Consider the following 14,089-nt stretch of genomic DNA (forward strand, 5'->3'; position numbering starts at 1 on the left):
TCAAAGCTGCTGCCAACATACTGACTCAACTCCAGCCACTTTAATAATAGAAATTGATGGAAAAAATGTATCACTAGCCACTTTAAACAATGCCACTTAATATAATGTTTACATACCCTACATTACTCATCTCATATGTATATGTATATACTGTACTCTATATCATCTACTGCATCTTTATGTAAAACATGTATCACTAGACACTTTAAATTATGCAGCTTTGTTTACATACCCTACATTACTCATCTCATACAGTGGGGCAAAAAAGTATTTAGTCAGCCACCAATTGTGCAAGTTCTCCCACTTAAAAAAGATGAGAGAGGCCTGTAATTTTCATCATAGGTACACTTCAACTATGACAGACAAAATGAGAAAAAAATCCAGAAAATCACATTGTAGGATTTTTTTATGAATTTATTTGCAAACCTAGGAAGAAACCTAGAGAGGAACCAGGCTATGTGGGGTGGCCAGTCCTCTTCTGGCTGTGCCGGGTGGAGATTATAACAGAACATGGCCAAGATGTTCAAATGTTCATAAATGACCAGCATGGTCGAATAATAATAAGGCAGAACAGTTGAAACTGGAGCAGCAGCACGGCCAGGTGGACTGAGGACAGCAAGGAGTCATCATGTCAGGTAGTCCTGGGGCATGGTCCTAGGGCTCAGGTCCTCCGAGAGAGAGAAAGAAAGAGAGAATGAGAGAATTAGAGAACGCACACTTAGATTCACACAGGACACCGAATAGGACAGGAGAAGTACTACAGATATAACAAACTGACCCTAGCCCCCCGACACATAAATTACTGCAGCATAAATACTGGAGGCTGAGACAGGAGGGGCCAGGAGACACTGTGGCCCCATCCGAGGACACCAAACAGGAAGGATATAACCCCACCCACTTTGCCAAAGCACAGCCCCCACACCACTAGAGGGATATCTTCAACCACCAACTTACCATCCTGAGACAAGGCTGAGTATAGCCCACAAAGATCTCCGCCACGGCACAACCCAAGGGGGGGGGGGGCGCCAACCCAGACAGGATGACCACATCAGTGAATCAACCCACTCAGGTGACGCACCCCTTCCAGGGACGGCATGAGAGAGCCCCAGTAAGCCAGTGACTCAGCCCCTGTAATAGGGTTAGAGGCAGAGAATCCCAGTGGAAAGAGGGGAACCGGCCAGGCAGAGACAGCAAGGGCGGTTCGTTGCTCCAGAGCCTTTCCGTTCACCTTCCCGCTCCTGGGCCAGAATACACTCAATCATATGACCCACTGAAGAGATGAGTCTTCAGTAAAGACTTAAAGGTTGAGACCGAGTTTGCATCTCTGACATGGGCAGGCAGACCGTTCCATAAAAATGGAGCTCTATAGGAGAAAGCCCTGCCTCCAGCTGTTTGCTTAGAAATTCTAGGGACAATTAGGAGGCCTGTGTCTTGTGACCGTAGCGTACGTGTAGGTATGTACGGCAGGACCAAATCAGAGAGATAGGTAGGAGCAAGCCCATGTAATGCTTTGTAGGTTAGCAGTAAAACCTTGAAATCAGCCCTTGCTTTGACAGGAAGCCAGTGTAGAGAGGCTAGCACTGGAGTAATATGATCAAATTTTTTGGTTCTAGTCAGGATTCTTGCAGCCGTATTTAGCACTAACTGAAGTTTATTTAGTGCTTTATCCGGGTAGCCGGAAAGTAGAGCATTGCAGTAGTCTAACCTAGAAGTGACAAAAGCATGGATTAATTTTTCTGCATCATTTTTGGACAGAAAGTTTCTGATTTTTGCAATGTTACGTAGATGGAAAAAAGCTGTCCTTGAAATGGTCTTGATATGTTCTTCAAAAGAGAGATCAGGGTCCAGAGTAACGCCGAGGTCCTTCACAGTTTTATTTGAGACGACTGTACAACCATTAAGATTAATTGTCAGATTCAACAGAAGATCTTTGTTTCTTGGGACCTTTTGTCCGAGTTTAAAAGTAGAAAGTTTGCAGCCATCCACTTCCTTATGTCTGAAACACATGCTTCTAGCAAGGGCAATTTTGGGGCTTCACCATGTTTCATTGAAATGTACAGCTGTGTGTCATCCGCATAGCAGTGAAAGTTAACATTATGTTTTCGAATGACATCCCCAAGAGGTAAAATATATAGTGAAAACAATAGTGGTCCTAAAACGGAACCTTGAGGAACACCGAAATTTACAGTTGATTTGTCAGAGGACAAACCATTCAGAGACAAACTGATATCTTTCCGACAGATAAGATCTAAACCAGGCCAGAACTTGTCCGTGTAGACCGATTTGGGTTTCCAATCTCTCCAAAAGAATGTGGTGATCGATGGTATCAAAAGCAACACTAAGGTCTAGGAGCACGAGGACAGATGCAGAGCCTTGGTCCGAAGCCATTAAAATGTCATTTACCACCTTCACAAGTGCCGTCTCACTGCTATGATGGGGTCTAAAACCAGACTGAAGCATTTCGTATACATTGTTTGTCTTCAGGAAGGCAGTGAGTTGCTGCGCAACAGCTTTTTCTAAAATCTTTGAGTGGAATGGAAGATTCGATATAGGCCGATAGTTTTTTATATTTTCTGGGTCAAGGTTTGGCTTTTTCAAGAGAGGCTTTATTACTGCCACTTTTAGTGAGTTTTGTACACATCCGGGGGATAGAAAGCCGTTTATTATGTTCAACATAGGAGGGCCAAGCACAGGAAGCAGCTCTTTCAGTAGTTTAGTTGGAATAGGGTCCAGTATGCAGCTTTTAGGTTTAGAGGCCATGATTATTTTCATCATTGTGTCAAGACATATAGTACTAAAACACTTGAGTGTCTCTCTTGACCCTATGTCCTGGCAGAGTTGTGCAGACTCAGGACAACTGAGCTTTGAAGCAATACGCAGATTTAAAGAGGAGTCTGTAATTTGCTTTCTAATAATCATGATCTTTTCCTCAAAGAAGTTCATGAATTTATTACTGCTGAAGTGAAAGCCATCCTCACTTGGGGAATGCTGCTTTTTAGTTAGCTTTGCGACAGTATAGAAATAAATTTCGTATTGTTCTTATTTTCCTCAATTAAGTTGGAAGCGCCACGCTTTATTAATTTGCTTTTGTTTTGAGCTAACCATGATGGCGTTCCTACCCCAGGGCAGCTCAGTGTAAACAAGCCTAATGGTAGGGCAGGAATCTGCTGGATAATTGTACTACGGATCGAATGCATGTTGTTACGAATCCCTTTTGGCCCGACAGTCTAGGGGGGATGGTAATGAGACCCGTAACATAACTCATGCAAATTATTATTGTGACAAAGTAAAAGTGTGCACGAAATAACCACGACAACAGAAATCTACCGTCAAACTCTAGGTTTATTTATAAACACACGGTAATGGGGGGAGCAGGAAAAGGGGCTGAGCTGGACCCAAGAAAAGAAACAATAAGTATTCAAAAACACCCCTAAGCTAGACTAGCCTACTTTAACAACAGCTAACTAACTAACCAAAAAAATACAGTGGGTGGTCCGCCCAGTTCTAACTAGTGTATTTAACAAAGTTCACCTACGGGTAGTGTATGCCCATGGGCGACTTGTCTTGGTTTCCCCCTTTTCCCACCAGCAACAAACAAACACCATAACCAAAAACAATACTCACAGGTGATGACAAAGTGCTATGGAGGTGCTTTAAACAAAAGAGAGGTTAAGACACAAAGCGAGAGTGAAACACAGAGACCTACAGACATGGCATTTACAGAGAGATTGAGCTAGAGATTGAGCTAGAGATTGCTCTAGAACAAACAAATGATGGGGTTTTTAAACCATGGGGAAGGAACTGTGATAGGGTAGGAAATAGGAGGAGGTGTGTCTTCTGATTGATGATTGATTGTTGACTGATTGGGGAGTGATGGTTTTCACCTGTGAGGAGAGAAGGAGAGAAAAGAAACACACACAGGATACACACACAGGATAACTATATCCGTAACACTCCCACCCTTAAAGAAGCAACCCTAGGGGCTGCGACTACAGTATGTCAATGAATACTCATCACAAAGCAACAACCTTGCAAAACATACAGAAATAATTTTCATTTACACACGAGATTGGCGTTGTCTATCAGGAGTTTGAAGCACATAGTCAGTTTCACTTATTTTCTTTTCAATTAAATAATGACCCGAGAAACGAGCTGACAGTGAAGATCCTGGAACAGGTAATAACACCAGTACTTGGTCACCTGGCTGTAGTGGACGAGAAACAGCCTTTTTATCATAGTGTCTTTTCATGCTCCTCTGTGAGGAAGACAGAGCTTCCTTTGCGAGAGCACAAGCTTGGTGTAGGCGCTCACGAAAACGACTAACGTAGTCCAACACATTCTCATCTCTGGTACACAATTCTTGGGACAAGAACTGTTCTTTAAGGACTTTCATTGGTCCTCTCACTGTGTGACCAAACACCAGTTCAGCCGGGCTGAAACCTAGGGACTCCTGCACAGTTTCACGAGCAGCAAACAAAACTAGAGGAACTCCCTCATCCCAATCTTTCTCAGATTCCAAACAATATTTACGTAGCATAGACTTCAGTGTCTGATGCCATCTTTCAAGTGCACCCTGAGACTCTGGGTGATAGGCGCTTGACACACGGTGCGTAATTGACAAGGATTTTAACACCTGCCTGAAGAGCTTGGATAGGAAATTGGTACCTTGATCACTTTGTACCACCCTAGGTAACCCGAATGTCGTGAATAATTTTATTAAGGCTTTACTCACTACCGGGGCTGTAATCCTTCTCAGAGGAATGGCCTCGGGTATCTTGTAGCCATACACATTATCGTTAACAAAAACTGGTTACCCGATTTTGTCTTCGGTAACGGTCCGACACAATCAACCACCACATGCTCGAATGGTTCACCTATGACAGGTATGGGACAAAGAGGAGCGGGAGGAATAACCTGATTTGGTTTTCCTGTTATCTGACATGTGTGGCATGTCCGACAGAACTGAGCCACATCTTGTTTTAAACCCGGCCAAAAGAAATGTCGAAGGATCCGATCATAAGTTTTTGTGATTCCTAAATGACCAGACCACTGGTGATCATGAGCAAGGGATAACACATTTTGTCGAAAGGCTGTAGGAACCACTATTTGGTAAACAGCATTCCAATCTCCATCCGCGTCAACATGGGATTTCCATTTACGCATGAGGAGATTACCATCAATGAAGTAAGCCACGTTCTTCTTCTTCACATCTTCCAATGAGACAACACTAGAAAAACATTTAGCAAGCTTGTTGTCAACCTTTTGGTTAGCAATCAGCTGCTCATGAGTGACTGGTAACTGTATTGCATCAGCAATAAGTTCAACGTTCTTTGATTCTTTCCTGGGCTGTTTGTCAGAGGTGATCAGCTTCTCAGAGGTATCACACAATCCATCTTCTTGATCAACCTCTTTGAACAGAACAGTGTTCGACAAATCTATCACGTCACCCTCTTGTAGTGCCTGAGCACGAGTGACAGCACAAGCGGGGAACACATGTGGATAACTCTGTGCCAGCTCATTTGAGAGAGAGTGGTCACTTTTATCCAATACTTCCAATACAGGTACTACCTTTCCTCCGGCAATATCGTTACCCATTATAAAGGTCACACCTTTCACTGGCAACATAGGACGTACCCCCACTCTGAATATTCCACTGATTAACTCAGAGTGTACTTTCACAAAGTGCAATGGCACTGGGACAAAACCCATTTCAATACCCTGCACTAACACACTGGAACCACAGTATGTATCGTCAGATAAGGACAACACATCTGACAATATAAATGACTGCGCCGCACCAGTATCTCTAAGGATTTTAACCGGTCGTTGAGACGCTTCGTCATTCGTTAGGGACACAAACCCCTCGAAAATGAATGGTTCATAACTGCGGTCGGGGAATGAGACTTTCAAACTACACTTACCCTGAGGCACCTGTTTTGTTGCAGACCTCACAACCGTACGAATTAGAGCAACACCTGTTGGTGGCTTGGCACGAAGAGGCATCCCTTGTTTGCGTTTAAGGAGGAAGCAATCATTAATCATATGTCCTACTTTATGACAATAGAAACAGGGACGCTCATTCTTCTGGCGTGCTTGATATACTACTGCTGGCCGACTAGGGCTAAAGGTAGAAAACTCAGTGGCTCTACTCTCAGTTTGAGCCGAAAACACACTCTTGTGCGTCAACACAAACTCGTCTGCCAACACAGACGCTTCTGCCAGGGAGGATACTTTCTGTTCGTTTAGGTAAACTACAATGTGTTCGGGCAAGCAATTTTTAAACTCTTCCAACAAGATTAACTCCCGGAGAGAGTTGAAATCAGTTACCTTACTAGCAGCATGCCATTTATCAAACAGATTTCCCTTGTCTCTAGCAAATTCCACATAAGTCTTACTAGAAGACTTTCTATGAGACCTAAATCTCTGTCGGTATGCCTCAGGCACAAGCTCATAGGCACGAAGAACAGTAGCTTTGACCACTTCATAATTCAAACTGTCCTCCAGAGGTAACGCTGACAAAACCTCTTGGGCTTTACCAGTTAATTTACACTGAAGTAATAGGCACCATACCTCTTCAGGCCATTTCAATGCTACGGCTATACGCTCAAATACACAAAAATAGGAGTCAACCTCTGACTCTCTGAACAAAGGTACTAAGGCAATCTGCCTACTAATGTCAAACATGTTTGAGGACACAGTAGGTGAGGACGGCTCACAAACAGGCACAGTAGGACCGGAGGCTAGCCTCGCTGTCTCTGCCTCCAGTTCCATCTGGCGCATTTTGAACTCCAACTGCCTTTGTTCTCTGTCTGCCTCAATTTTACACATCTCCAAATGTCGTTGTTCTCGTTCTTTTTCTGTCTCTATTTTACACATCTCCAACTGGAGAGTCTCTCGCCTAATTTGGGCTCTCTCTTCCACCTCCAGTTGGAACTGTGCTAAACGGACATCCCTCCTGGCATCACCATTTGACAGTGGGGAGAGTGGATCAAAACGGGACAATGTGGCTGGTGTTTTAGCCTCGCCCTCATTATCAGACACCAATGGGCTTACAGGAGCAGCAACATCCCCTACAGGGGTAGTAGGCTCAGGCAGCGGTAACACAAGCACCTGCTCTTCCAACAATACATTTAATACTAGCCGTTTAACCTCCGCCTTAACTAAACTCTGCAGAATCGATACTGAATAATGGTCAGCCAAGGTCATTAAATCAACTCTACGACATTTGTCAAAAACCTCCCACGAAGGGTTATCCAAAAAGGATCTCAAATCAAAAGTATTCATTTTACACTACTTCACAAGTGCCAAAGAAAATAGCAAACACTAATGCTACTTCAGCTATGACGCTCAACACTGAACTATACCACTACAACAATCTACATGAGCGGCATGGGTGTCAGTTATGACAGATCCCGGATGAGCCCCCACTTATGTTACGAATCCCTTTTGGCCCGACAGTCTAGGGGGGATGGTAATGAGACCCGTAACATAACTCATGCAAATTATTATTGTGACAAAGTAAAAGTGTGCACGAAATAACCACGACAACAGAAATCTACCGTCAAACTCTAGGTTTATTTATAAACACACGGTAATGGGGGGAGCAGGAAAAGGGGCTGAGCTGGACCCAAGAAAAGAAACAATAAGTATTCAAAAACACCCCTAAGCTAGACTAGCCTACTTTAACAACAGCTAACTAACTAACCAAAAATACAGTGGGTGGTCCGCCCAGTTCTAACTAGTGTATTTAACAAAGTTCACCTACGGGTAGTGTATGCCCATGGGCGACTTGTCTTGGTTTCCCCCTTTTCCCACCAGCAACAAACAAACACCATAACCAAAAACAATACTCACAGGTGATGACAAAGTGCTATGGAGGTGCTTTAAACAAAAGAGAGGTTAAGACACAAAGCGAGAGTGAAACACAGAGACCTACAGACATGGCATTTACAGAGAGATTGAGCTAGAGATTGAGCTAGAGATTGCTCTAGAACAAACAAATGATGGGGTTTTTAAACCATGGGGAAGGAACTGTGATAGGGTAGGAAATAGGAGGAGGTGTGTCTTCTGATTGATGATTGATTGTTGACTGATTGGGGAGTGATGGTTTTCACCTGTGAGGGGAGAAGGAGAGAAAAGAAACACACACAGGATACACACACACACACACACAGGATAACTATATCCGTAACACATGTGCACCAGAGGTAGTTTGGAGGTAAACAAAGTGCTCAAAAGTACTTTATTTCATATTTTGGAGAACTGACAGCCTGTGCATACAGAGAAATGTTCACCACTCTAGCATAATCTTTACTTTGGTGAGCTACGAAAGTAGCTAGGCTATATATTGACGCCAGTCACTAAAAAAAATCCCCCTGAACAATTTGTTATTGAGAGTGCAGCTAAATGACTAGAGCTAGCATACGATCTACTTTGGAGATCAAATGCATATTTTTCCGAAATAGCTACTATTTAGAATATCTTTGCTGTTGCGTGCCTGAGCACGAGAACAGAATCACAACAGTTTGATGATCATAACAGCTAAACACAATGAGTGGTTCCCGATACACATGGGCCTATTGTTCTTCTAACCTGCACAGGCCCACACCAGTGGCGGTCGGTGCCGTTTAAAATGAGGGGCACGATAATTTATTTGATTAGCATGCCTTATTTCCATGACAGCATATTGGATGACTGTCATTCATATTCCATTCACCCAGCTCAATGTAACATCAATAGATGTTTGTTTTTCAACAGAATCGGCGGATTGACTTCAACCCTGAATACAACTTTTCGGAATGAATGCACCTTTCCAAGCCAAACCTTCATATCATAACCGCTAAACGCTACAATTCCTACATCGTTGTCACCATATTATCTAAAGTCATAGTCAACATACAGTACCAGTCAAAAGTTTGGACACCTACATATTCAAGGATTTTTCTTTCTTTTACTATTTTCTACATTGTAAAATAAAAGTGAAGACACCAAAACTATGAAATAACACATGGAATTATGTAGTAACCAAAAAAGTGTTATACAAATTAAAATGTATTTTTTATTTGAAATTCTTCAAAGTAGCCATCTTTTGCCTTGATGACAGCTTTGCACACACTTGGCATTCTCTCAACCAGCTTCATGAGGTAGTCACCTGGAATGCATTTCAATTAACAGGTGTGCCTTGTTAAAAGTTAATTTGTGGAATTTATTTCCTTAATGCGTTTGAGACAATCAGTTGTGTTGTGACAAGGTAGTGGTGGTACACAGAAGATAGCACTATTTGGTAAAAGACCAAGTCCAAATCAAATCAAACTGTATTAGTCACATGCACCGAATACAAGAGGTATAGATAGACCTTACAGTGAAATACCTACTCATGAGCCCCTAACCAACAATGCAGTACAAATAAGAATAAGAAATGTGAGTATCAAGTAATTAAAGAGCAGCAGTAAAATAACAATAGTGAGACTATATACGGGGTACCGGTATAGAGTCAATGTGCGGGGGCACCGGTTGGTCGAGGTAATTGAGGTAATATTTACATGTAGGTAGAGTTATTAAAGTGACTATGCATAGATGATAACAGAGAGTAACATCGGTGGAAAAGAGAGGGGGGGGGGGGGTGGTAGCCATTTGATTAGATGTTCAGGAATCTTATGGCTTGGGTGTAGAAGCTGTTAAGAAACCTCTTGGACCTAGACTTGGCGCTCCGGTACCGCTTGCCGTGCAGTAGCAGAGAGAACAATCCATGACTAGGGTAGCTGGAGTCTTTGACAATTTTTGGGGCCTTCCTCCACCTGCTATAGAGGTCCTGGAAGGTAGGAAGCTTTGCCCCAGTGATGTACTGGGCCGTACGCACTACCCTCTGTAGTGCCTTGCGGTCGGAGGCCGAGCAGTTGCCATACCAGGCAGTGATGCAACCTGTCAGGATGCTCTCGATGTTACAGCTGTAGAACCTTTTGAGGATCTGAGGACCAATGCCAAATCTTTTCAGTCTCCTGAGTAGGTTTTTTCGTGCTCTCTTCACGACTGTCTTCGTATGCTTGGACCATGTTAGTTTGTTGGTGATGTGGACATCAAGGAACTTGAAGCTCTCCTGCTCCACTACAACTCCGTCGATGAGAATGGGGGCATGCTCGGTCCTCTTTTTCCTGTAGTCCACAATAATCTCCTTTGTCTTGATAATGTTGAGGGATAGGTTGTTGTTCTGGCACCACACGGCTGTCTCGTCGTTGTCGTGATCAGGCCTACCAATGTTGTGTCATCAGCAAACTTGATGATGGTGTTGGAGTCGTGCTTGGCCATGCAGGCATGAGTGAACAGCGAGTACAGGAGGGGACTGAGCACAGACCACTGAGGGGCCACTTTGTTGAGGATCAGCGTGGCGGATGTGTTGTTACCTACCCTTACCACCTGGGGGCAGCCCGTCAAGAAGTCCAGGATCCAGTTGCAGAGGGAGGTGTTTAGTCCCAAAGTCCTGAGGTCCTGTTGAGCACTGAGCTGTAATCAATGAAGCATTCTCACATAGGTGTATGTGTAGGTGCAATAAAGATTGCATCATCTGTGGATCTGTTAGAGCGGTATGCAAATTGGAGTGGGTCTTGGAATTCTGGAATAATGGTGTTGACGTGAGCCATGACCAGCCTTTCAAAGCACTTCATGTTACAGACGTGAATGCTACTGATCAGTAATAATTTAGGGAGGTTACCTTCGTGTTCTTGGGCACAGGGACTATGGTGGTTTAAGACATGTTGGTATTACAGACTTGGACAGGGAGAGGTTGAATATTTCAGTGAAGACTCATGCCAGTCGGTGCTCGCAGTACATGTCTTGGTAATCCCTGTGGCCTTGTGAATGTTGACCTGTTTAAAGGTCTTACTCACTTCGGCTGTGGAGAGCGTGATCACACAGACTTCCGGAACAGCTGGTGCTCTCATGTATGTTTCAGTGTTATTTGCCTCTTAGCGAGCAAAGAAGTAGTTTAGTTCGTCTAGTAGGCTCATGTCATTGGGCAGCTCTTGGCTGTGCTTCCCTTTGTAGTCTGTAATGGTTTGCAAGCCCTGCCACATCTGACGAGCATCAGAGCTGGTGTAGTACGATTCGATATTATGGCAAGAACAGTTCAAATAAGCAAAGATAAACTACAGTCCATCATTACTTGAAGATATGAAGGTCAGTCAATTTGGAACATTTCAAAAACAAATTCAAGTGTAATCGTAAAAATAAATAAAACTGGCTCTCATGAGGATTGCCACAGGAAAGGAAGAGCCAGAGTCACCTCTGCTGCAGAGGATAAGTTCATTAGAGTTACCAACCTCAGAAATTGCAGCCCAAATAAATGCTTCACAGAGTTCAATTAGCAGACCCATCTCAACATCAACTGTTCAGAGTAAACTCTGTGAATCAGGCCTTCATGGTCGAAATGCTGCAAAGAAACCAGTACTAAAGGTCACCAATAAGAAGAATGGACTTGCTTGGGCCAAGAAACACGCAATGTACATTAGACCGGTGGAAATCTGTCCTTTAGTCTGTTGAGTCCAAATTTGAGATTATTGGTTCCAACCACCGTGTCTTTGTGAGACGTAGAGTAGGTGAACGAATTATCTCTGCATGTATGGTTCCCACTGTGAAGCATGGAGGAAGAGGTATTATGGCGTGGGAGTGCTTTGCTGGTGACACTGTCAGTGATTTATTTAGAATTCAAGGCACACTTAACCAGCATGGCTACCACAGCATTCTGCAGTGATACGCCATCCCATCTGGTTTGCGCTTAGTGGGACTATCATTTGTTTTGATGATGGAGTGATGGAGTGATGCATCAGATGACCTGGCCTCCGCAATCACCCAACCTCAACCCAATTGAGATGGTTTGGGATGAGTTGGACCGCAGAGTGAAGGAAAAACAGCCAACAAGTGCTCAGCATGTGTTATTTTATAGTTTTGATATATTCACTATTATTTTACAATGTAGAAAATAGTTCAAATAAGAGAAACCCTTGAATGAGCAGGTGTGCCCAAAAGAGGTGGAAATAAATTAATATAACCAAAAGCTTACCTTGGCTTGGAATAGTTCCAGTGTTGGATAGCTATAGCCAGCTACCTAACATAGCATGCCTTGATGTTTGAGCCGGGTGTTTGAGTTGGCTACACTAGCTAGCTGTGAAAGTGAAAAAAATACATTCAAATATAACTAGCTCTGTCTCTCCCTCTCTCTCTTGCTTCTTCATTTATTTATTTTTTAAATTCAAACATTTAAACTATTGTCTCTCTTGCCTCTCTTTGAGTCAACTACTCACCACAATTTATCCACTGCAGTGCTAGCTAGCTGTAGCTTATGCTTTCAGGACTAGATTCATTCTCTGATCCTTGGAGGAAGGAAGCTAGCTGTCCTCCGGCTACACCATGGTGCTACCCTACAGAGTGCTGTTGAGGCTACTGTAGACCATGGTGCTACCCTACAGAGTGCTGCTAAAGGCTACTGTAGACCATGGTGCTACCCTACAGAGTGCTGATGAGGCTACTGTAGACCATGGTGCTACCCTACAGAGTGCTGCTGAGGCTACTGTAGACCATGGTGCTACCCTACAGAGGGATGTTGAGGCTACTGTAGACCATGGTGCTACCCTACAGAGGGATGTTGAGGCTACTGTAGACCATGGTGCTACCCTACAGAGTGCTGCTGAGGCTACTGTAGACCATGGTGCTACCCTACAGAGTGCTGCTGAGGCTACTGTAGACCATGGTGCTACCCTACAGAGTGCTGCTGAGGCTACTGTAGACCATGGTGCTACCCTACAGAGTGCTGCTGAGGCTACTGTAGACCATGGTGCTACCCTACAGAGTGCTGCTGAGGCTACTGTAGACCATGGTGCTACCCTACAGAGTGCTGCTGAGGCTACTGTAGACCATGGTGCTACCCTACAGAGGGATGTTGAGGCTACTGTAGACCATGGTGCTACCCTACAGAGTGCTGCTGAGGCTACTGTAGACCATGGTGCTACCCTACAGAGTGCTGCTGAGGCTACTGTAGACCATGGTGCTACCCTACAGAGGGATGTTGAGGCTACTGTAGACCATGGTGCTACCCTACAGAGTGCTGCTGAGGCTACTGTAGACTATGGTGCTACCCTACAGAGTGCTGCTGAGGCTACTGTAGACCATGGTGCTACCCTACAGAGGGATGTTGAGGCTACTGTAGACCATGGTGCTACCCTACAGAGTGCTGCTGAGGCTACTGTAGACCATGGTGCTACCCTACAGAGTGCTGCTGAGGCTACTGTAGACCATGGTGCTACCCTACAGAGGGATGTTGAGGCTACTGTAGACCATGGTGCTACCCTACAGAGTGCTGCTGAGGCTACTGTAGACCATGGTGCTACCCTACAGAGTGCTGCTGAGGCTACTGTAGACCATGGTGCTACCCTACAGAGGGATGTTGAGGCTACTGTAGACCATGGTGCTACCCTACAGAGTGCTGCTGAGGCTACTGTAGACCATGGTGCTACCCTACAGAGTGCTGCTGAGGCTACTGTAGACCATGGTGCTACCCTACAGAGGGATGTTGAGGCTACTGTAGACCATGTTGCTACCCTACAGAGGGATGTTGAGGCTACTGTAGACCATGGTGCTACCCTACAGAGGGATGTTGAGGCTACTGTAGACCATGGTGCTACCCTACAGAGGGATGTTGAGGCTACTGTAGACCATGGTTCTACCCTACAGAGGGATGTTGAGGCTACTGTACACCATGGTGCTACCCTACAGAGGGATGTTGAGGCTACTGTAGACCATGGTGCTACCCTACAGAGGGATGTTGAGGCTACTGTAGACCATGGTGCTACCCTACAGAGTGCTGCTGAGGCTACTGTAGACCATGGTGCTACCCTACAGAGGGATGTTGAGGCTACTGTAGACCATGGTGCTACCCTACAGAGTGCTGCTGAGGCTACTGTAGACCATGGTGCTACCCTACAGAGTGCTGCTGAGGCTATTGTAGACCATGGTGCTACCCTACAGAGGGATGTTGAGGCTACTGTAGACCATGGTGCTACCCTACAGAGGGATGTTGAGGCTACTGTAGACCATGGTG

This window comes from Oncorhynchus nerka, linkage group LG4, assembly GCF_034236695.1.
Source record: "Oncorhynchus nerka isolate Pitt River linkage group LG4, Oner_Uvic_2.0, whole genome shotgun sequence".
Taxonomy (NCBI): domain Eukaryota; kingdom Metazoa; phylum Chordata; class Actinopteri; order Salmoniformes; family Salmonidae; genus Oncorhynchus; species Oncorhynchus nerka.